The following is a 24096-nucleotide window of genomic DNA, read 5'->3' as shown; positions in this document are numbered from 1 at the left end:
TTATTGACTAGTTGTCTGAGTACCTGTATGGGTGCCTGGGTGTCTGTGTGGGTGGGGGAGGGTGAGTGTGACTCCCTGCATAGATGTATGAGGTGGTGAATCTCTGGGTGTATGAGTGTGTCTGTGAGAGATTGCATTGGTGAGGGAGTGTGCGTATGGCTGTGTTAGTGAGGGAATGGATGTCCCAGTGGTATATAGGCGAGTAACTGTATATGCGAAAGGCAGTAGATGTGAGTGTTGGAGTATATAAGTGACTGTATGTGTGCCTAAGTGATTGTGAGAGTGGCTGTATGGGTTAGTGTATGATTGTGCCAGTGACTGTATAGGAGAGTGAGTATTTGTTAGTATCTGTATGAGGGAGTGTGTTTGTGTTTCTGTATGGATGAGTAAGTGGCTGTGTGATTGAGTGTTTGGATGAGTGAGTAGGTACGTGAGTAGCTCAATGGGGGACTGACATGTATGAGTGGCTGTATGAGTGGCTATGTCAGCAGCTGTATTGGTGAGTGAATGGCTTATGAGTGCCTGTATAGGTGAGTGGGTGGATTTGTATGTAGACCTATGAATCAGTGCGTGGGTATGTATGTACTGGTATTGGTGTGTCAATGGTTTCAAGAATGGTTGTCTGAAATTTGGAGTGGGTGTATGAAAGGTTATGTTAGGGTATGAGTAGGTTCCTCGGAGATTATGTGGATGATGTCATCAGTGATGTAATTTGAGATGTCATGAGGGATGTTATCAATGATGTCACTGACCATGTCATGAGTGATTTAATATGTGACTTCATCAGTCGTACATTGCGGGGGCACGAGTTATACTTAGCTTAGCTAACTATAACAGCTGCATTTCTCTTTGTACAAGTGAAATGTCAGGCTAACTATAATGATCCTGCAACCTGTGTTTTTTTCAGTTACTATCTAAGGTTTTCTAAATGCTAATTACTAACTATAACGTCCCTGAAACCTGTGTTTTTTTCAGTGAATTTTTAAGGTTTTTTCAAATCCTAATTCCTAACCATAATGTCCCCTGAAACCTGTGTTTTTTTCAGTGAATACCAAAGGTTTTTTAAATGCTAATTGCTAACTATAACATCCCTGAAACCTATTTATTTTGTGAATATATATATATATATATATATATATATATATATATATATATATATATATATATATATATATATATACATATATAAAACAGATTGAAAAAAATATTTTAATATTTTTATATTCATTTTTTTAATCATTTATATATATGCAGTAATTTGTTTTTAAAATATAAAAATGGGCTGGAAAATGCTACCTTGCCATTAGACAGGGGCAATTTTTGATACCAATACCTCGTTGAACACTGGGGTCAACACAGTGGCCCACATATCGATATTGGCACAATATAAGGCATTTGGAAGCCCATTTGGGCCAGGAGCACCATCAAATCGAAGGCTGCGTAAGAGATTGGCTATCTCATTAATGCTTATACAATCCAGATCATTCTTCAGATCAGGGCTGCTGACTTACTATATATATATATATATATATGACTCACTAAGTTTCATGATATTATGTGTATGGACCAAGTTATTACACAGGCTCATGCCACTCACTATCCCTGTATTTGGTTTGATAATTTTGTCACCATTATGACATAGGTCTTGCTTATTCACAACTAGATCACCCACCCCATACAGGTTGGTAATGCAGTTTACCCATTCAACTTCCATAATGTTAATAATGTAAGCCCTGTTGCCTCCCCTTTCAAGTTTGTTAATTATTTCCCAAAACATTTTTACATTATTTTGTGTAGAGGCATGAAGTATTCTGTGCCAGAGCCCTGATTGGTATGATTTAGCTAACCACACTTCTCATCTATAAGATCTTCCTAGAGCTGTCATGTTATCCATAGAAACATAGTAGAAATTATGGTATCTATGAGAGGAGGCATCCCGTACAGTTCTATTGAGTGATCGTTTTACTTTAAATAGCTGAAATGTGTACCATTTATTCAGGGAGATTGATGCTCGATTTATTTTCTTTCAATTTCGTACTAGGAATTTTCCAACCACGGATGATGTAATATAATTTCATTTATCGATCATTGAACCTACCCCCACCTGGCACTGGTCACTATCCTTTATTATTGCTTCCGTGGCCTGCATTATTTTTTCATGTTTATCCGAAATCCTTACCAGTCTCTTCAGATTGTATGAAGAATGCACCGTGTTGAGAAGCTCATTTGAAAATTTAAAATGGCAATATCATTAGACCTGCATGAGGAGGAGGACCAGACCCTTTTGAAGGAAGAAGATGAGCCACCACGAAAGAGGAAGGAGAGTGTGGAGTGGGAATTGTTTTCCATTCCTGAGGGCCAGAAGAAAGTGAATGCACAGAAGGTGAGCTGCAACATATGCAAGATGGTGCTGTCTCTGGGATCGAGCAAAAATATTCTTGTGGAATGTCTTCAATGTACAAGTACCGGAAGACGATGCACGAAAACCATCTTGCTAGAGCAGAACTTGCAAGAGTTTCTGATGTGAAGAAGGGCTAAGATGCGCAGGCTTCAACAACAAGACCTGGCGACAGGCTGCAGACCATTCCTTCGACTCTGACTGATTTTGCCAAAGCTGGACTTTTCTCCCCGAAATGTAGTACTGTGTGGAGTGTGGGGCAACAGGTTGTCCAAACCATGTTGGACACCATTACCAACCGCCGTTTAAAATGTGTTTTTCCCCAATTAGTCATGTTGTTTTGTGCTTGTTTTTTGTTTACATTTTCACGTTAAAAATCTAAAAAACACCCAAAAATATACAAAATAGTTAGAAAATACAAAATGGTTTGAAAAAAAATAAATCATTCATACGGAACCACCTATTCTGGTTTAAAAAGAAAAAGTGTATGTTGTGTGAATGGATGAGTCAATGGGTAGTGTCTGCATGACTAGATGAGTGCATGCACAGTGTGTCACTGATTGGATGAGTGCATGGGTACAGCCTGAGTAAATGGATGAGTGCATGGGTACTGATTGAATAAATGGATGAGTGCAAGGCTAGTGCCTGGGTGATGGAATGAGTGCATTGGTTGTGCCTGAGAGAATGGATGAGTGCTAGGATAGTGCATGGGTCACTGCATGAGTGCATAGGTAGTACCTGAGTGAATGGATGAGTGTAAGGGTAGTGCCTTGGTCATTGGATGAGTGGATGGGTACTGCCTGGGTGATTGGATGAATGCATAGGTAGTGCCTGAGTTAATTGATGAGTGCAAGGTCTGGGTGATTGGATGAGTGCATGGGTAGTGCCTGAGTGAATGGTTTATTGTAATAGTAGTGGCTGGGTGATTGGATGACTGCATGAATAGTGCATGCGTGATTGCATGAGTGCGTGCGTAGTGCCTGTTTGATTGAATGAGTGCATGGGTAGTGCGTCAGTGAATGCAAGAGTGCAAAGGAAGTGCATGAGTGATTGGATGAATGTATGGGTAGTGCCTGAGAAAATAGATGAGTGCAAGGATACTACTTGAATGATTGGATGAGTGCATGGATAGTGCATGCGTGATTGGATGAGTACATGCGTAGGGCCTGAGTGATTGGATGAGCGAAAGCGTAGTCCCTGAGAGAATGCAAAAGTTCATGATTAGTGCCTGAGTGAATGCCTGAGTTGAAGAGCAGTGCTTTAGTGATTGGATGAGTGCAAGGGTAGTGTCTGGGTGATTGGATAAAAGAATGCATAGTGCTTGGGTAATTGGATGAGTGCATACATAGTGACTGAGAGAATGCATGAGTTCATGGGTAGTGCCTGAGTAATTAGATGAGCGCATGGGTAGTGGTTTAGTGATTGGATGAGTGCATAGGTAGTGCCTGGGCTACAGGAGGAGTGCATGGTTATTGCCCCAGTGATAGAATGAGACCAGGCATAGTGCCAGAGTGAATGGTTGAGTGCAAGGATAGCGTTTGAATGATTGGATGAATGCATGGGTACTGCCTGGGGGACTGAATGAGTGCAAGAGTAGTGTCTGCGTACCTGAGAGAATGCAGGAGTGTATGTGTAGTGCCTGAGTGAATGGTTGAGTGCAAGGATAGTGTGTGAATGATTAGTTGAGTGCATGGGTAGTACCTAAGTGAATGATTGAGTACAGGAGTAGTGCCCAAGTGCATGGGTAATACCTGAGTGAATGTATGAGTGCAAATATACTAACTCAGTGATTGGATGAGTGCATGAGTAATGCCTGGGTGACTACATGAGTGCAAGGGTAGTGCCTGGGTTATTGGAAGAGTGCATGGGTAGTGCCTGAGAGAATGCAGCAGCATATGTGTAGTGCCTGAGTGATTGGATGAGTGCACATGTAGTGCCTGGGCAATTGGATGAGGGCATAGGTAGTGCCTGAGTGATTGAATGAGTGTATGGGTAGTGCCTGGGAGATTGTAAGAGTGCATGGATAGTGCCTTGGTCATTGGATGAGTGCATGGGTACTATGTAAGTGATTGGATGAGTGCAAGGTTAGTGCCTGAGTGAATGTATGCATGCACATTGGTATGAGATGAGTTAGTCACTATGTGATTCATAAGAGTTCTGTTAGTGTGTGTATGAATGAATGAGTGCATGGGTTGTGCGATATACAGTACATTCTATCATTTTAAGCTTATGCCTATTAGCTCTAAGATGTATGTTAAAAAACGACTTTAAATGAGAACATACATCAAACTTTAAAACTGTATATAATAAAAATCACTTTCAATACTCAGCTGTTCTGTTTAAGGAAGAAAACGTAATACATACACTTTCATGTACACACATTTAGAGAGCATGTAGTGTGAAACTGGTGTTTGTAGGTTTCTTTTGATGTATCATGTCACCACAAAGAGGCACAGACACACACATTGAGGTCTTGAGGAACATTGTGACACACACATTGAGGTCTTGAGGAACATTGTGACACACACATTGAGGTCTTGAGTAACATTGTGAGCAGTCAGTAAATAATGAAGCATCTTATTGTGAATATTGTATTATGTATTCTTACCTCGTAAGTAATTTAGAAACATTATTCACTCAATGTATTTTAGAGTAGTATTATCCTGAACAGCATTCAAACTGTTGTCAGTCTTGAACAGTACGTACTATAAAGAAGAAAAAGTAAAACTGTAATTTAATGATAATATATTAGAGAAATTATAATATTATATTTTTGAGAACACAACATTAATTTAGAATTAGATAACATTCTCAGTTTCCCTTTTTTGCTGTTCTCAGACTGCACATAACTTCACCATACACAGTGATTGCAATGTAGTATCATCATTGAACAGCGGGTAAAACTAATCAAATTGATTGTAGAAAAAAAAGCAGCATACCACATAATTTTCATTAAGTTTAGCTGTGCGTTTTCCTATTTTTACTTTGTGAATCACTTCTTTCATCTACATGTACGCTATTATTTATCAAAAATACATTTGAAAAAATGTACTATCTGATTTACATCTGGTACAATACTATTTGCTTTGAAACACAATTTTCAAAATGTAATACCAATTAGACCAAATAATAATGAAAACACTAATTGTAAACACTAATATATTGCAGTGCTTTCTTATTTCTGTTGACGTCTTCCCCAATAGGAAGAATGATGTACTCAAAATTTTGGCTGGAGAAATAACATATAAGAATTTGGTAACTGATAAGGAGTACTTAGATCACAGGTTTGTATTGCTGATTCCTCTTGGGGTGCTGACTGCTGTGCACATATCTAAGTTAGAAGTACTGTCTGCTCACAGCAATGGTCCAGTTTGCAGACAGGGTTTTGTTCCAGGCAGGTGGAGGGCCTGTAGTCATAGATCCTGCCTGCTTGGTCTATTACCAGTTGTAACGCGTTCAGGGTGCAGTCAGGGAACGTATCCCATCTAGATATGCGGCCTGCACCTTGTGCATGCTGCTGAGATTAAGATGCTCTCTGCCACTGAAGTGCCTGTTTACGCAGGCTGAGGGTCACGCAGGCTGAGGGAACTGGCGACTCACAGAGTGCCCATACTAACTATAGCTACTGCCTACTCTGCGCTTGGCGTCCATGGCATCACTCAGTCGCTGCGTGCTCTCTGTGGGACCCCGGGTAGAGTTGCTGCCTTTTTTCTGTGCCTCCGAAGAGGTGTTAGCTGTCTTGTCCAGTGTGCAACTGTTTGTGACCCAAGTCTGGCATTCCTTCCTGCTGTCTGAGTGCCCCCTGGATACGGGATCTGCCTCCTTTGTTTGTGTGGATCCTGGCAGTGAGTGCTGCCTGCTCCAGAGCAACAATGCAACAGGTTGCAGTGTGTGTGATCCCTCTCCTCGCCTCAGGATTGGTTTCCATCGTAGCTCACATTACCCTGAATGGGGCTGCTCTTCCCACTGATGTGCAGCAGTGTGATCGTGGATTTCAGTGATGCTGTCTACATTACACATCAGTGTGTGCCCTGAGACCCTTAGAATATCTGAATGCATAAAAGCAACTGCAGATCTACAGATCAAAGGGTACAGTAGCTCATTGGTTTAATGCAAGTACTGCAGAGATCTGGACCTTTATAACAGGTTTTAAATTCAGTCTGATGTCTCATGGGATCAATGTGCCTGCTGGCTCCCTGCCTCCTGTAGGAGCTGGCATTGCTGTTGGGCAGAAGGAGCTGCTAACATGCAACTCCCTCAGCCCAAAAGCAATTCTGCTTCGTTCATGGAAGCAAGAACATTTTCCATGCTCTCGCTTCCATGAAGGTGAAGCAGTGTTTGTTATGGCATGAAAGGAGCAGTGCTCCCACCAAGCCATAGCAAACTGCAATGTCCCGGGGGTGGGCACCCCGGGACATCGCTGGAGCCGGTCCTTGGGGTTAGCGGTCCCCAGGGCCATGGAGGGCTCCCAGCCTCAGTGTAGCCCTGGGAAGGTGGTGGTTCCCGGGGCAGAGGGCCGCAACGGACCCCTGCATTTACTTAATGTATGCCCCGGGGAGATGGGGGTCCCAGGGGCTGTGTGGCGGCTGCGTAGCACCCCCACATTTGATGAATACAGCCCGGGGAGATGGCGGGCCCTGGGGCTGTATGGGGGGCAGGAGCCCCTTGCGCATTTAAAAAAAAAAATAAAGCCTCGGGAGGTGGCTGTCCCCGAGGCTGCGGGGCCCGCGTGGGACCCCTCATTCATTTTCATGATTGCCCCTGGGACCTGGCCCACCTGGTTCTTAAAGAAAACGAAGCACGGGAGACCGCACTTCATTTAAAAAAAACATTTAGGCAGAATTTTGTCACCCAACGCTACTCCCGCCGTAAATTTTCAAAAAAATGATTTTTTATGCCCAGAGCAGGCCTATGGGGTCAGGGTGTTTCTACCCTGCCCCCTTTTCTTGTTTTTATATCCTTTTTTTGCCCTTCTGTTTGTCACGCAGTTCAACCGAGTCACAATATAGCTACCAAGATCGCAGGCTTGAGATATATGGATATCTGAGTAATGTTTAAATTTCTCAACAACTACTGAACATATTTACATCATTTAACAAAAAGAGTGCTTTCTGGACCAATAGCTATCTTTTTGCCAAATTTGGTGAAATTCCGTTCCGCAGTGCGAGCTGTAGCCGTGTCTAAAGTTTCCTATGGTAATTAACATGGACCACCCCATTAGTTTTGAAAATTTTGCTAAGATTCATCAAACTGCATCAAGGATATTGGGAAAAGAAAAAACGCTTTTTGAATAGAAACAAGATCCTAACTATATCTACCTACTGGCGAGCGCCAGTAGGTAATATATAGATATATAGATATATATATTATTTTGTAAGAGTTTGGGTTACTGTTTGAGGGGGTAAAACCCTTGTCAGGCAGCCACCACAATTCTTCTCAGGGTGAAGTCACAAGAAAATCCTAAACCCTAAATTTAACCCTTTGGTATCTTGGAACAGAGCATTCAGGCTTAACTCAGACGATGTGTAAAGTATTTGTGCGACACAGTGAAAACACACCACAAAAGGATTCTATGCCAGAAAAATATAGTGAAATGTAATAAATAAAACATGACCAAAACGACAAACATCCAATCAGTAGAATCATACATATGATTTTTAAATGCTTTTGTGTAAATTGCACCAAAAAGCACAGGGAGCCAATTCGGGATTTCTGGTCTTGCTGGACCGGGTCAAAGTCACAAGTGCAGGCCACTGCGATGGAACGCAGGTCGGATACAGTCCCAAGATTAGTCGACCTGAAGTTAACCTTCTCAAGTTTGTGCCGAGGAGCAGGGAGAGAATTGCAGGTGGCTGTTGGTGAAACATGAATTGCTGCCTGGCATCACGAGCGGGTGGTGCTGGAGCAACCTGTTGGCGGTCCCCGCTGCAGTGCAAAGAGTTAGGCTGACAGAGCTTTATGCTGGCTCTGTGCAAGCAGGCCCGTTCCTGGTCATGCAGAGCCCAAAAGCTTAATTTTAGCACCCTTGAGCCACACCAAGGGTCCAGGACCTGAGAGACACCACCTGGGGGTCAGGAACTCACTGTAGCTGGGTCAAGGGGCTGTGCAGGATGTTGGGGAGCCTTTTATGTTGCTGAGGCTCAGATCTGGAGATCAGCAAACTAGCCCTTGGAGTCACCCTGGGTTCAAGATGAAATTGCAGGCCCAGTTCTCTTTCCCCAGGCAAGAGGGAAGCAGGCAGCAGGTCAGCACAGCAGGCCAGCATTTACTTTAGAGCAGCAGTCAAGGAGAGAGGCAGTTCTTTCCACTACTCCAGAAGTATACTGAAGAGTTGGTGTCTGTGGTCCAGTATTTATATACAGTTGTGTCTTTGGAAGTGAAGGAGAATCTTCTAGAGGTTTCCATTTGAAGTTCCCAGGCATCCTGCCTTCCCTACCCTGGCTCCAGACAAACTACAGGGGGTCATAATTGGCCCGTGCGGGGGCTGCATGCCCCCTCCCTGGTTGCCTACTTTGGGGTGGTGGGCTACAGGCCCTCTCCGACTCACTGCTGAGCATTTGTCATCAGTGATGTCACTGACCATATCATGAGCGATTTAATATGTGAGATTATAAGCAGTGCATGGCAGGGGCATAAGTTATAGTTAGCTCAGGTAGCTATAACTGCTGAATTTCACTGCTGAATTTCACTGGTTTTATACAAGTGAAATCTGAGCCTAACTATAATGTCCCTGTAACCTTTGCTTTTTTTGTGTGAATTTTTAAAGTTTTTTTTCAATTCTATTTCCTAATAATAACATCACTGTAACCTTTGCTTTTCCCAGTGAATTTCTATGGTTTATTTACTGCTATTTCTTAACTATTACGTCCCTGGAACCTTAGGTTTTTTTAGTGACTTTCTACGTTATTTTAAATGTTATTTCTCAACTATAACACCCCTGTAACCTTTGTTTTTTTAGTGAATTTCTAAGTTTTTAAAGAATTTTATTTCCTAACTGTAACCTGTAACCTTTAAGAGTGAGTGCATGAGTGTCTCATTGGGTGTGCAAGTGAGTGTGTGAGTGTCTCAATGGTTGGGTGTGTGAGTGTCTGATCGGGTCTGGGAGTGGCTGCATAAGTGTCTCAATGGGTTTATGAGTAGGTGCATGAGTGTCTGAGTGGGTCTGTTAGTGGATAATTGAGTGTCTGAGTGGGTGTGAGATTGTCTGAGTAAATTTGCAAGTGCCTCCATAAGTGTGTGAGTCAGTCTGTGAGTGAGAGCATTAGTGTTCCATTAGGTCTGTGAGTGGGTGCATGAGTCTCTGAGTGGGTCTGTGAGTCAGGGCTTGAGTCTGTAAGGTGGCCTGTAAGTGGGTGTGTGGAAATTTAGTTCGTGTACTGAACATTATCTACGCCATCTTGCAGACTCACGTATGAGAATACACGACAGCCATTTTAGGTACCATGGTCTCCCTGTTCACGATCGCCCGTCAGCACATTTCCCTGACCATGCAAGCCTTCCCCGCGCACCCTGGCTGCCCCCGCGCTCACATGCACAAGCCATGAAACACCCCCATGACTCTGTCTCAGGGAATCACACCCCGCGCCTGACCAACACCTCCTTCCCGTCCATGAATACCCCTCTGTGGATAAACCCTTCCACCACGCTCGATTGTCCACACCAGTCCTTTCCGTCCATGAATACCCCTCCTTTGATGTCCCCTTCCTCTGAGCCTGAACGTCAGCACTGACTGCTGGTCATCCTTTAGCCCGAAGATACAGTTTATTGCCCATTACCGTACGCCCTCGCCTCTCCTGAAAGAGGCCACTATTGATCATGACATCCCCGCCCCCGGAGATTCGATCAGGCGCACACATTCCAAAGAGATCGGCAGAACACTCAGCTGCGTGATAGCCCCTCCCAATCATATGAGGGGAAAGGGTCTCTACTGTTGTCATGTGTTAGAAGGGGTTGGAACTGGGGGGTGTCGGAGATATCGTTCTGATGTCATTCTCATGCTCTACAATGTCCCTGTTGTAATAAAGGACGTTCACATGTCTTAAACCAGTGTATAAAAGACCAGGTCTCAGAGAGGTTGAGAGAGCACCTCGAGACGATACCTCGTTGTCCGATCTGATGTGTTCTACTCCGTCGGAATAAAACTTGTTTCCTGTCTTCCAGTCTCCAGCGCCTGCCTCTTTATTTAGTAACTTCGTATGGTATTAGAGGCGTTCCACGCCGGGCAAATTTAACTTAGGAAACAACTTCTGAAATCGCCTGACCATTGTAAATTGATCTTTATCAATTGGCGTCCCAAACGCGGGGCCCATCAGCGACACGTGGATCCAGTGGGAGAGGTCCCGACGACAGAGTGAACGACTGCAACGATCGGAAGAGCTCCTGTCCGATAGACCCTCGTCTGACAACCGATCATCTGAACTTCACTGATTCCGAGCAGACCTCTCCCGAGTGATCTACGGTCCTGACTGGGAACCACCAGGAGTGCCGCGATAGCAACAGAGAATAGAGGATGATCGGGCGCTGGAAGCGGAAGACGAGAAACTGTCCATGCGGTCCGGGTAAGGTCGTGACACATGACAAATTGCGAAATTGATTGATTGATTGTTTGAAAATACTAGTATTACTTATTGACCGTTTCTGAGAAATTCTCTATTTTGCAAACAAACACAGAATCGCCATACTCTGTTTAGTCTTTGCAGATAGTGAAGGGTAGGCAACGCAAAACTTTAACACGTCGTGCCTATTCTTTTTTTCTCCCCATTGATTGATTGATTGAATCGAGCATTGAATTGTTCGAAGTTGGTTCTCTTAAGGATCTTCTCTGTCTACAAACGGGGAAGAATAGGAATATTCTCTCTCCCTTTGCCGATAGTGAAGGGTAGGTAAACACAACACTAAAACACGTCGTACCTATTCCACTCCTTCATTGATTGATTGTTTGCCCAAACATTGACTGTTTTGGGAATTGGTTCTTTCTGGAGGTATTCCCTGTTTGCAAATAGCGTAGAATAGAATATTCTGTCCAGTCTTTGCAAATAGTGAAAAGATAGGTAGTGCAGGCTTTTGCCCCCCATTGTAATCCGTCATGCCTATCTTCTCCCCATTGGCTCATAGTTGGGTCAACCCGGACCGCTTATTAGAGATGAACCATCCAGCTCCACTGGAGGGCACCCCTAATAAGGACATGTTTACTAAACAAGGACTAGTCGCTATAGCTTATAGTAAGTTATGGCATAAATATACAAAAAGGGATCCTAAAAACCAGTGGCCACTGATAGGTTCTTTTGATGAAAATAAAATAAAAACACTAGAAGCAGCTGTAAAAATAAATAAGGTAACGCCCACTATGCTTGTTAGTATTGGCATGTGGCGCAAAGAAGCAGACCATCGCAAAAAAAAGGAAGAAGCAAAAACAGTGAAAGAATTACGCAAAGCAGCCCATCTGGCTGCAGAAGAACTAGATGAAAAAATAAGAAGAAGAGAGGAAGTTAAACAAACGCAAGAACCAGGACTGACAGGTCAATGCCCTGTCAGGACCACCTCTGCGCTCTACCCGGAGATTCCCTCCAAACAGCGGGCAAATGACGAGTTACTGCTCGGTCCTCCAATTATTTACATGCCTCCTCCATATGCTCCCTGCCAACCTCTAGCACAACACTCACCAGTTCAAAGTGCAGGCATGGGTGACCATAGCGCTAGTGCCCCGGCTCTTACGGCCTTCGCACCAGCCGCGTTGGTAACAACAGCAGAAGAGCATGAGACCAACAGGCATCTAACAGCTAGACCAAACAAGTTGAGCAAAGATGAGCGGGATGGAATCGACCAAATAGCAAAAACCCTGGTAGAACGAAAAGAGAGCGAAGAATATACGATGAATATGCACAACTCGCATGCCGGTAGTCACAGACGGCATTTTATTTTATGGTTCAGCTACCACACCCTGAACGCGTATGAGGATAGGTACCAGACTAAGGGTCCTGCTAAAGTGACGGCTCTATATAGAAGGGTCGACGTCGGAGATGGGGCTGAAAGCGATGTGACGGACCTCTTCATGCAGACGCTTGAGGTCTTCCGCCACCTCGCGGAACAGAAACCAGAAGTCAAGATCACAGTCCCTGAGACGATTGGGCCCTCATTAGAAGCAGCCAACACCATGATGCCTATCAGAGAAGCCGCCCCCTATTGGGTTCCCCCAAGAGGTCAGGGAACGAACGATGATATCAACCATGTAGATGCCAAAGGGAGGGTTGTGTACAACTGGGTTTACCTACCATGGGATCGGCAAGATATTTTAACTTTTAGACAAACCCTGCCCGATTTAAGAAAGAACCCTACAGCATTTTATACTGAATTAGGCACAGCCTTGGGCTCAACCATAATGACTCTAGCGGACATGGATTTGTTTTTCGGGTTGTGTCTGCCGGCTGATGTGTGGAAGCAAATCCGGAGAGCCGACCACACAGATCTGTTCGGACACACCTGGACAAAACTCGATGAACTAGATAGGCAGCGAGAGCCCGGAAAGAAACCTGTAAAAGACATATTGGAACTCCCCGACAAAATAGTGCAGAAGCTAAAAAAGTTGATCCCAGAAAAGAAGGTAGACTGGTCGATAGTCACAGCCTGCCACCAGAAACCTCAAGAGGACGTATCAGAATACTTCTCACGATTTGAAACAGTGTTCTCCGACTACAGTGGCCAAGACATGACCACCGCAACCGGACAACACCTATTCGTGCAGAACTACGTAAAGGGGCTATCGCAAGAGGTCTCCCAAAAGTTACAGACTAGCGAAAGTAGTTGGGGAGCCTCTAAACCTACAGCTATCCTTCAGATGGCTTAGTATTACGAACACCAAAAGAACGAGAACGAAAGGGCAACTGAGAAAAAGAAAAAGGACCTAAAGGAACGAGTAATGATTGCACAACTACAGGGAGTGACCACAGGGAGGGAACGGTATAGGGGAAATTACCAGTCAAATACCCCTAGGAATTCGACCCCTAGAGACCGCAACCCCACCCCTGGCGCTCCACGAACCGACCTTGATGAGAACCAATGTGCATTTTGTAAAGAATTTGGACATTGGAAGTCTCAATGCCTAGCCCTTCGGGAACTGAATAAAAATAAGGAGACAAGGGACATGGCAAATGGCCCCAAAACTGGAGGGCAGGGACGAGGACAGACCCACGACACCACCAATGACCGATCTGGTAAATCAAACACATTTGACCGCCCCCGACAGAATCAGTACCAGCAGTCCGATGGCAACAATGCTCACGACTCTGCATAGGACTGCCAGGGGCAAGGGAGGGATCCAGTCGAGCTCTGTGTTGACCAGCAAGGTCCTTATGTCACTGCTAAGGTCCTGGGTACAAAGTCTCCATTTTTGGTAGACACTGGAGCGACACGTAGTGTGTTATCAAAACGACTGATTCCAAGGGCGCCCTTGTCTGGCTCGCAGATTACCTCGATAGGTTTCGATGGGACGCCCTCCACTAATCCCCTGTCGGTACCTATCTCCTTTGACCTAGGAAACAATCCCGCTGACACAACGTTTCTGCTCTCCTCCAACTCCCCTGACGCTATTATGGGTATTGATTTACTGAAACATTTCCGAGCTACTATTAGGTGTTCCCCGGAAGGAGTCCGAGTCATCCTGTACGACAACCCGAACTTGACCGGACCCTACCCCGCACGACATATGTGCACTTTAACAGATGTTGACCTATCCTTGCTCGATTCACTACCCCTGCACCTATGGGCCAGAAACGACTCGGATGTAGGACGAATGATGATCGATCCTGTACACATAACTGTTCGACCAGATGCAATACTCCCGAAACTCCCACAGTACCGGATATCGCCCGAAGGCGAGAAGGCGTTGGTAGCGATTATTCAGTCCTTGGTAGATGCAGAAGTGGTAGAGGACGTGGTTAGTAATGTCTGCAATAGTCCAATCCTACCCATTGTTAAGAAGCAAGGTGAGGGGGATGAGAAAGCGTACCGCTTCATCATCGACCTGCGAGAAGTCAACAAAGTGGTGGTGCCACAGTACCCCGTAGTCTCAGACATCGCCACCATTCTGACTCTCGTCCCGTCCACTGCCACCACCTTCACCGTTATAGATCTTAAAAATGCATTTTTCTCTATCCCCATCCATCCAGACAGCCGTTATCTCTTCGGTTTCACTTTAAAAAACCGTTCATACCGATTTTGTAGAGCTCCCCAGGGCTACACTGAAAGTCCCAGCATTTACAGCCAGGCCCTAAAAAGGCAGCTGGACGCCGTCCAGCTACCAGATGGAGTGGTGTTGATCCAATATGTCGATGATATCCTTTTGGCGGCCGACACCACTCCACTTGCAATCACAGCCACTATCCAACTCTTGCACTTTCTCGCGGAGAACGGCCACAAAGTCTCCAAAAAGAAACTGCAGTTCTGTCAGTCCCAAGTAACATACCTGGGTCATCTCCTGTCCAAAGAAGGGAGAAATCTTACACCCGACCGAATCCAAACCATCCTAGACACCCCTATTCCAAAAACACAGAAGCAAGTCCGTTCATTAGTAGGCCTTACTTCTTTCTGCCGACAATGGCTTCCAAATTTCAGTCTCATTATAAAACCCCTACTTTCCCTGTTGACCAAAGATGTTCCGTTCCCACTCCCGTGGACCCCTGAATGCCAAGCATCCTTTAAGGAGTTGCGGGATGCCCTTTGCTCGGCACCCGTTCTAGGAACACCAGATTACTCCAAGCCCTTCTCCCTCTACACTCACGAAAGGGAGGGATGCGCATTGTCTGTTCTGACTCAGCCCATCGGCGCCAAACAGCGCCCTTGTGCCTACTTTTCTGCCACTCTTGATCCAGTCGCCAGAGCTCTACCAGCCTGCCTTCGAGCAGTAGCTGCTGCTGCTGTCTCTATCCGACAGAGTGAGGGAATTGTACTTTCGAACTCCCTCACAGTATTAGTACCCCATGCAGTTGACACGCTTTTGAACCAGACAAAGACTCAACACCTGACTAGTGCACGACTGACAGGATACGAATTGACTTTGCTTGCGCCCCACATCACCCTGAAGAGATGCATGACATTGAATCCTGCTACACTGTTACCCTTGCCTGAAAATGACCCCGATGTGCCCCCTATACACGACTGTGTGACCCTCACGGACGAACAGACTAGGAGTAGAGTTGACCTCCGAGACATTGCTTTCACAGACCCTGACGGAGAACTATGGGTAGATGGCTCTTGCATCAAACTCCCAGACGGCACCACTTCTGCTGCCTATGCGGTAACGACTGCTCGAACATTAGTTGAAACAGCTTGCATCACACAACGATCCGCACAGGCAGCAGAACTAATTGCCCTCACACGAGCATGGATCATAGCAGCAGGAACCACGGCAAACATTTACACGGACAGCCAGTACGCCTTCGGGGTAGTTCATCATTTTGGGATCCTTTGGAGGGAAAGGGGATTCCTGACGTCCCATGGTACACCCATCCTTCACGGAGATTTAGTCTCCGCCCTGATTGAAGCAGTCCTTCTCCCCACACGATTAGCAGTGATCAAATGTCAGGCACACAAGAAGGTGACAGATTTAGTTGGACAGGGAAACGCACTAGCCGACATCACTGCCCGAACCACAGCTGAGAATAGGGCCACGACACGCATGTATGTGACCAGGTCACAAGCAGAAAAATGGACCAACGCTAGGGAAACGATCAGGGATATCCAATCGGCCAACACACCACATGAACTGACTGAGTGGGCACGGGTGGGTCTAAGGGATGACGAAGGCTGCTGGCGGACAAAGGACACAAACAAATGGTTACTGCCTGATGCATACTTGATCCCCATACTGACAATGGCACATTCCCCTGCACACATAGGTTCTGCCCCCATGATCGAACTCATTTCCAAAGTCTGGCACAACGGCAAGATCCCCGACTCAGCCAAACGCCTAGTCCAACAGTGCCTTATCTGCTTACAACACAACCCCGGGAAAGGAACTGTAGTACCCCGGGGAGGGTTTGGGATCCCCGACCACCCCTTTGAGGTCCTCCAGATGGATTACATCCAATTAGAGAGGTGCCAAGGCTTGAAGTACGTATTAGTCATTGTATGTGCCTTCAGCAAATGGGTGGAAGCCTATCCGACCCGTGATAACACTGCCATGACTACTGCCAAAGTACTACTGAAGGAGTTTTTTCCCCGCTACGGCCTTTGTCGAATTTTATGGAGCGACAATGGCCCCCACTTCATAGCTGAAGTTATCCAACTCATCCTGAAGGGGTTGGGGGTCAAACAAAGGTTCCATGCGGTCTTCCACCCCCAATCCGCTGGCCTGGTTGAACGACACAACGCTACACTGAAACTGAAACTGTCAAAAATAGTGGCCACCACAGGACTTAAGTGGCCAGATGCCCTTCCACTGGCATTGCTATCGATGCGCTCCACCCCCACTAAGCATCACTTGACCCCCTACGAGGTTGTGTTTGGATGGCCTATGAACCTCTGGACTGCCCCCAAACCAACCTCCATTCATGACGTCCCCGACGTCCTGCTGTCAGATTATTTATACAAGTTAACTAAGACATTGTCTGTCATTCATCAACAGGTGCAGCAGGCCATCCCCGATACTTCCAGGGGTCCCGGTCACGATATCCAACCGGGTGACTATATCTTGATCCGGAACTTTCAACGAGCGAAGAGTCTGGAACCCCGGTGGACGGGCCCCTGGCAAGTACTGATCACCACTCGGACGGCTCTTCGAGTGGAGGGGAAAAAGAATTGGCTGCATGCGCACCACTGCAAGAAGATTTCCTCGACCCTGGCCACGACAGACAACGTCAGCACCCAGGAAGAGCTCCTGAACAAAGACCGACCATCACTGAACTGCTATCCTGATACCGAGGCACTTGAACTTGCAAAACACTCTGATCCCACTGTGCCATCTCGAGAAGGGTATTTCCTGCGTCGAAAGGAGGGAGCTTCGGCTAAGTAGGCCACCGACTAAGTTAAAAATCTCAGAACGGTGACCCAAAGCAACCAAGGGTTACCTGGAGAGAAGCTAAACTAAGTCTGTGGTTCTGCCCACTACCGAGCACCTTGAAGATGAAGATGATGGAAGCGCCAGATAAGAAGATGATGGAAGCGCCAGATAAGAAGACGTCGAAAGCAACAGGAAATACCCACTATAGGAATCCAAAAACTGACAATTTGCACAAATCAAAGACAATTGCTTTCTTCATTATCTCCCTGTTCTGCCTCCTCCTCATGACTTCCTTCTGGATCCTGGAGGAAAGCACGCCCGCTCACCAGATGTTGCCAACAACTGTCCAGCCAACAACCGTGAAAGAGCACCACCTGATCACCCTTTCACCTCAGCTTCGAGAAAGGCGTAGGGAATTCTGGAACAATTCCTTTGTACAACTGTTGCACCAGCACAACCTTGCTGCAAATGCCACAAACTGCTGGATCTGTGGGTTACTCCCACATGCTACCGGACACTCCATCCCCTTTATTCCTTCACCTTTCTCAGTTCACGGCTCTTGCCTCGCCTGGTTGATCCTCATGCAAGAAAGCCACAAGGACAATGCTGCTTCTGGTCAGACAGTGTCGCACTTCTACTATGGGTTCTGGCCGAACAACACAGGAAAGCCCTTTTGTCCCGCAATTTCAGGTTCAACCTTTCTTACGAACATCCCTGCCAACGAAAGGGTCGAAATGCAGGTGCTCCACAATCCAGCCAGATCCACCTTCTCCCACCTGCGGAAACAAACCGCTGCCACCCTGACTGCAGCCCTGTCTGTCATCAATGTCACAGGGCTCGTATGCCTCGAAGGACAAGGAACGCAGCTGGTGGGTCACAGCTCTTGCCGCATCACCAAAACATTGGCCTCAGCTAACACCCCCTCCTTTGTTACTTCCCCGAATATGTACTTTGTTTGTGGCACCAAAGCTTACACGTGGCTCCCAAAAGGCTGGAAGGGTACGTGCTACATCGCCTTCATTCTTCCTCCCACGTATGTGGCTCCAGCCAACCACCACCGGCAAAAGCGCGCTGGAGATGTCGAACAAGCCGACTCCACTGGAGCACAGTTCCTAGATGCAGCAAAGGGACTTGTTCCTCTGTGGGGACCAATGGCAAATAGCCGCGCTATCCGACACCTGACTCAGGCATTAGAAACAACCATTAACATCACCGCTGGCGTCCTCGCCAACAACACGGCTGAGCTTCAGGCAGTCCGCCTGGTGGCTCTTCAAAACCGTCTTGTTCTAGATGTGGTTCTGGCCGACCGTGGAGGTGCATGCCGCATCATCGGCTCCAGCTGTTGCACCTACGTGCCAGATAACTCACCTTCAGTCTACAAAGCAATCGAACACCCCCACAGACTGTCCTCGGAGGTTCACCAGGAACAGGAAGGATGGTCGCTTGGAGGCTGGTTCTGGGACACTTTAAAGAACTGGGGATGGAGAGTGTTAACGTTTTTATTGATACCAATCATGATACTATGTGGGTGTTGTTTAGGTATTCAATGTTTACCATCTTTATGTGCACTCGTTTCCAACTGTATGTGCCCAAAGACTTTGAACTTTAAACCAGAGCACATGAGTCCCCTATACGAAATAGAAGTGCGTGGTCTCATGGGGATTGATCCGAACTGACAAGCTGGCGAGACATGTTAAAGGGAGGACTGTGGAAATTTAGTTTGTGTACTGAACATTATCTACGCCATCTTGCAGACTCACGTATGAGAATACACGACAGCCATTTTAGGTACCATGGTCTCCCTGTTCACGATCGCCCGTCAGCACATTTCCCTGACCATGCAAGCCTTTCCCGCGCACCCTGGCTGCCCCCGCGCTCACATGCACAAGCCATGAAACCAGTCGACATCAAACGTGGATTTGAGGAGTCATCTAAAATTCAAAGAGAGATAAGGTCCTACTGTGAATCACTAGATAGTAAGATTGATGGGTTATATTCTAGGACGGGAGTCTTAGAAGAGACAACAGCGGTAATGTCCATAGAACTCGACAACGCCAAAGAGGAGATACGGAAGCTTAAAAGAGAAGACACGGCACTGGCGGAAAGAATAGAACACTTGGAAAATAATTCGAGGCGCTGTAATATCCGCATTTTGAATGTACCAGAAGCAAATGAAGGTACTAATATCAAAGCATACATTATCCAACTCCTAATTAAAACCCTAAATTTGAAACACACGGAGGAGGAGCTTAATCAGGATATTCAGCGGATTCACAGGGACCCATTCAGGCGCAATCCGCAACGTACAAAGCCTCGCAAGATATTAGTGAATTTTCACACATTTCAACTCAAGGACCATATTTTAAACTTAGCTTTAAAACAAAAATCATTGTCAGGTGAAGGTTTCTCTTTTCAAGTGCGTTCTGACTTGTCGCGGGCGACCCTTGATAGACAATGGGAGTTGGGTCGAAGAATGGAGGCCTTTAGAAACCTGGGAGCATCCGTCCAGTTGAGTTTCCCTGCAGCTCTCAAGATTATGCTAAACAACAAAATGTATAACGTCCACACTGTTCAAGCAGCAGATGAACTATTGTTAAGTTTAGGCACCTCCAATTAATAATGTCAGCTGCTACTATAGCTTTTTCTATAATATTAACTCCATAGAGTTTATAGCGCTTACTCATGAGTGAAACTACAAAGGGGAGGGAGAAGGAAAAAGAGAAAAAAAAAAAAAGAAAAGAAGAAGGGGAAAAGGAAAAAAAAAAAAAAAATTTAAAATCCTACTTGATCCTGCTTACAGAAGAAAGTAAAAATAAAATAAGGGAAAAATAAGGAAAACGTAACAGTCAACTTAGAAAAGAGAGAAAAAAGGGAAGGGTAAATGTGTTTTTTTTTTTTTTTTTTTTAATATCACTTCACAACCACGTAATGCTCCACTAAAAAAAAAAAAAAAAACTAAGGAAAAAACAAAAAAAAAAAAAAAAAAAAAGGGGGTGAAGAAGGAAATAAAATAAATTGGAAAAAAAAAAGGGGATAAATGGGAGAGTGGGAAGTGAAGGAAAGGCGTGTGTATGTATATATATATATATATATGTGTGTATATATGTATGCATATATATGTGTGTGTGTTTGTACATTTCTTTCACATTTTTCACAAATTAAATCAATAAATCAATAAAGAGCACTTTTAAACCCACTTATAGATACTACTTTAAGCTATTGAATTATATTTTCACCATAGGTTCCACTTGAGTTAGACACATCACTTATATTAGGTCCTCTACTATCTTAATTTAAGAACGTTCCGCCTGAGCCCAGATAGAGCTTTAGGGGTATCACAAACCGGATCCCTTCCGGTTGGATAATCTAGGGTTCCTCAGGGGTGGGGGGGAAATCAACACGAGGGAAGGGGTTAGGGGAATAAAAAATAAAATGTTTCTCATTTCTAAAATGGCGGTCGATAATTACATAAATAAAAAATGGGCTAGCTTTTCTTATCTTAGCAATATTAAGGGAAATGTATCGGCAGGACTTTCAATAAATATCAGTAGACATGCCAAGTATGAGCACCATTAAGATTCTCTCCTGGAACGTTAATGGCCTGCGCACCAAACCTAGAGCCAATACAATAGTACAATATATTCGGGATTTTGGTGCCCAGGTCATTATCCTCCAGGAGACACATTTGGTTGAAGATGAAATTTTAGACTTGGTAAAAAAGAATAGATGGATAGATTTAACAGTCTCTACTTCTCAGATAGTTAACACAAAAGGGGTTGTCATTCTTTTTAAAAAAAACATCACTACAAAACTCTTGAAACAAAAGGTCGATCCGCATGGCAGATGGGCAATCGCGACAGTAATGATTGGGGGGTCAAGCATTACATTAGTAGGCTATTATGGGCCTAATCGAGATGACCCATCTATTCTGGCCACGTTGTTTTCCGAGCTGTTACATTTTCCAGAACCAATGATAATAGCGGGTGACTTTAACATCGTCCTTGATCCGAAGTTGGATAAGTCCACTTCTACCAGACAACAGCTACATTCCAAATCAAGAGATTTTCTAATTAAAAATATGCACCAATACGGACTTATTGATATTTGGAGGGTAAGATCGGGCTCGAAATCTGGCTTCTCTTTTCGAAATTATAAGTATCGACACAGATCAAGGATCGATTTCATATTGGTTAACAAGTGCTTGGAAAAGTCAGTAAGGGATATAACTTATTTACCATCACACCTGTCCGACCATTCGGCAGTATGTTTAGACCTTGAACTACAGTCTCACACCGTGACAAGGTCTTGGACAATTGACAGATCGTTCCTTACATCCCCTGAGGATCTGGACTATGTTAAGGTCGAGACGCAAGAATTTTTTAAAACCAACATTGGCTCGGCGTCACACAGTTTAGTATGGGATGCATTCAAATGTTCTTTGAGAGGGATTGTCAAGAACAAAACTTCATACCGTAAGAAGCAATATACTCAAGAGGTTTCACAGATAGAGGCCAATATACTAAAAGCTGAATCATATTTAGAAAATACAAACAACAGCTCAGACTATGCTATACAGACCAAACAGGAGGAGCTCACGAAACTTAAAGGACAAATGGCTTCTGTACTAAATCAGCGAATCCTGCAGAGGTGGGAAGCTAGTAAATTAGCTAATTTCGAATTTGGCGAAGGGGCAGGCAAACTGTTAGCCTGGAAGTCCAGAACAGATCAAAAACGTAATAATATCATTTCTATAATAACGAATTCTGGTACAGCGACTTCAGACCCAGAAATAAGATTAGCTTTTAAAGACTTTTTTCAAGCTATCTATAGGGAGGACAACAATATCACCCCAATTCAGATAGAAAACTGGCTTAACAAAATCACCCTACCGACTCTCTCTAAAGAGCAGGCGAACCTATTAGACCACCCAATTATGTTAGAGGAGGTAACATCAGCCATATTAAACAGTAAAAATGGGAAGGCGGCAGGCCCGGATGGTCTTCCGGTAGAGATTTATAAGCATATTGTAGCCGATATCGCCCCTTTTCTTACCAATTTATTTAATCTGATACTGGTTGAGGGAGACTTCCCCCCTCCATCATGGAACAAAGCTTCCATTACGCTTATCTTGAAACCAGGCAAAGTAGCTACAGCCTGTGGCTCATATCGCCCAATTTCAGTCCTCAACGCTGACTATAAGATTTTCGCGTCTATACTAGCTATACGAATGGGACAGGTAGCCCCCTTAATTTTACACTCTAACCAGAAGGGTTTTGTTAAGGGTCGCCAACTCTACGAATTAATTTACGACCTTATAGGTGCAATTGACATGGCAACTACTTCATCACTGCCCTTGGCCATTCTTGCTTTAGACGCTGCCAAGGCCTTCGACAGGGTCAATTGGAAATACCTGTCGGGGGCCTTGGAAAAATTTGGGGTGGGCCGAGCTTTTCGTAGAACGGTGGAACTATTATACCATGAACCTTCAGCCTCGGTCTTGGTCAATGGTGGGCTGTCGGAACCCTTTACCATTACAAGAGGCACCCGGCAGGGTTGCCCGCTCTCGCCCTTACTTTTTGATATTTATATGGAGCCTTTCGCCCAATTGATTCGTGAAGAAATTAACATCACTCCATTTAGTCACAGAAATTGGGAAAAAAAAGTGTCTCTATACGCGGATGATCTTATGATCTTAACATCTGACATCAACACAGCATTCCCATTAGTAATTAATCTGGCACAAAAATTCGGTAAAATTTCCGGCTATGAAATCAACGCCACAAAAACCGAGGTAATGGTATGGAACATTACTAATACGACATTACCAGTACAACCCTGTGACAATATGAGATATTTAGGTATTAAAATTTTAAATGATATCAACCAGATTGCCCACATAAATTTTACCCAGGTAGCCAAAGACTGCAGGAACTTAATGAATTCTTGGAGACATCTCCCATTGACGCTCTTAGGCCGCTCGAATCTGGTCAAGATGTCCATCCTGCCTAAATTGACCTTTATTTTCAACAGTTTACCACTTTACTTTGAGAAGAAAATGATAGCAAAGATGCAAAGTGACATTACTTCATTTATATGGAGGAATAAGTCTGTAAGAATCTCTTGGAATAAACTAAGGCGCCGTAGGGAGAAGGGGGGTCTGGCTGGCCCCGATATCCAAATCTATGCTTGGGCATTCCAGTTGGCACATGCTCGAATCCTATTTAAAACTCCAAAAGATCAGGGCATAGGCCTTATGTTTTCTACACTACTAAAATGTGAAGGCTTAAATCAAACAGGATTTTTATTTAAGTTTGGAGATCCAAAATTTTTTAAGAAAATTAAGTTGAAGATACTACAGGGTCTGGCAAGAACCTGGTACAACCTTAGAACTACTACCAAAATAGGCTACTATTCCAACGGTTCTCCTATATGGGATCTTCCAGCTCCACCTGAATGGACTAAAGATGCATTGATAAGCCCGCTAAAAGAAGCTGGGATTTTGACTTGGGGTGATCTCTTTTTTGAAGGGGAAATGTATTCCTGGGAACATCTAGTGAGTAGGGTAGGCTCAAACTTATCAAGACTGAAATTTCTCCAGATCTCCAGTTGGGCGGCAGCACAAAAATCTGACTCCACTCGCCAACTAATCCCTTTATTGGGTGATATCAGCCAACTAGAATCCTCCCTACTTGACAATGCCCTA

At 44.8% G+C, this 24096-nt stretch overlaps 1 long non-coding RNA gene across 1 annotated transcript in view; it reads right to left on the bottom strand.

Moving 5' to 3' along the window:
• LOC144772026 (uncharacterized) overlaps positions 1–24096 on the bottom strand; it is a 255041-nt gene that overhangs the window by 7684 nt on the left and 223261 nt on the right. The window contains exon 2 of the long non-coding RNA XR_013599602.1: positions 5007–5103. This is a non-coding gene — a long non-coding RNA (uncharacterized LOC144772026). The remainder of the gene's footprint in view (positions 1–5006; positions 5104–24096) is intronic.

The sequence above is a fragment of the Lissotriton helveticus genome, chromosome 8 (genome assembly GCF_964261635.1).
Source record: "Lissotriton helveticus chromosome 8, aLisHel1.1, whole genome shotgun sequence".
NCBI lineage: Eukaryota > Metazoa > Chordata > Amphibia > Caudata > Salamandridae > Lissotriton > Lissotriton helveticus.
Note: the sequence above shows the minus strand (reverse complement) of the source record. Positions and strands in the feature narration are given on the sequence as shown.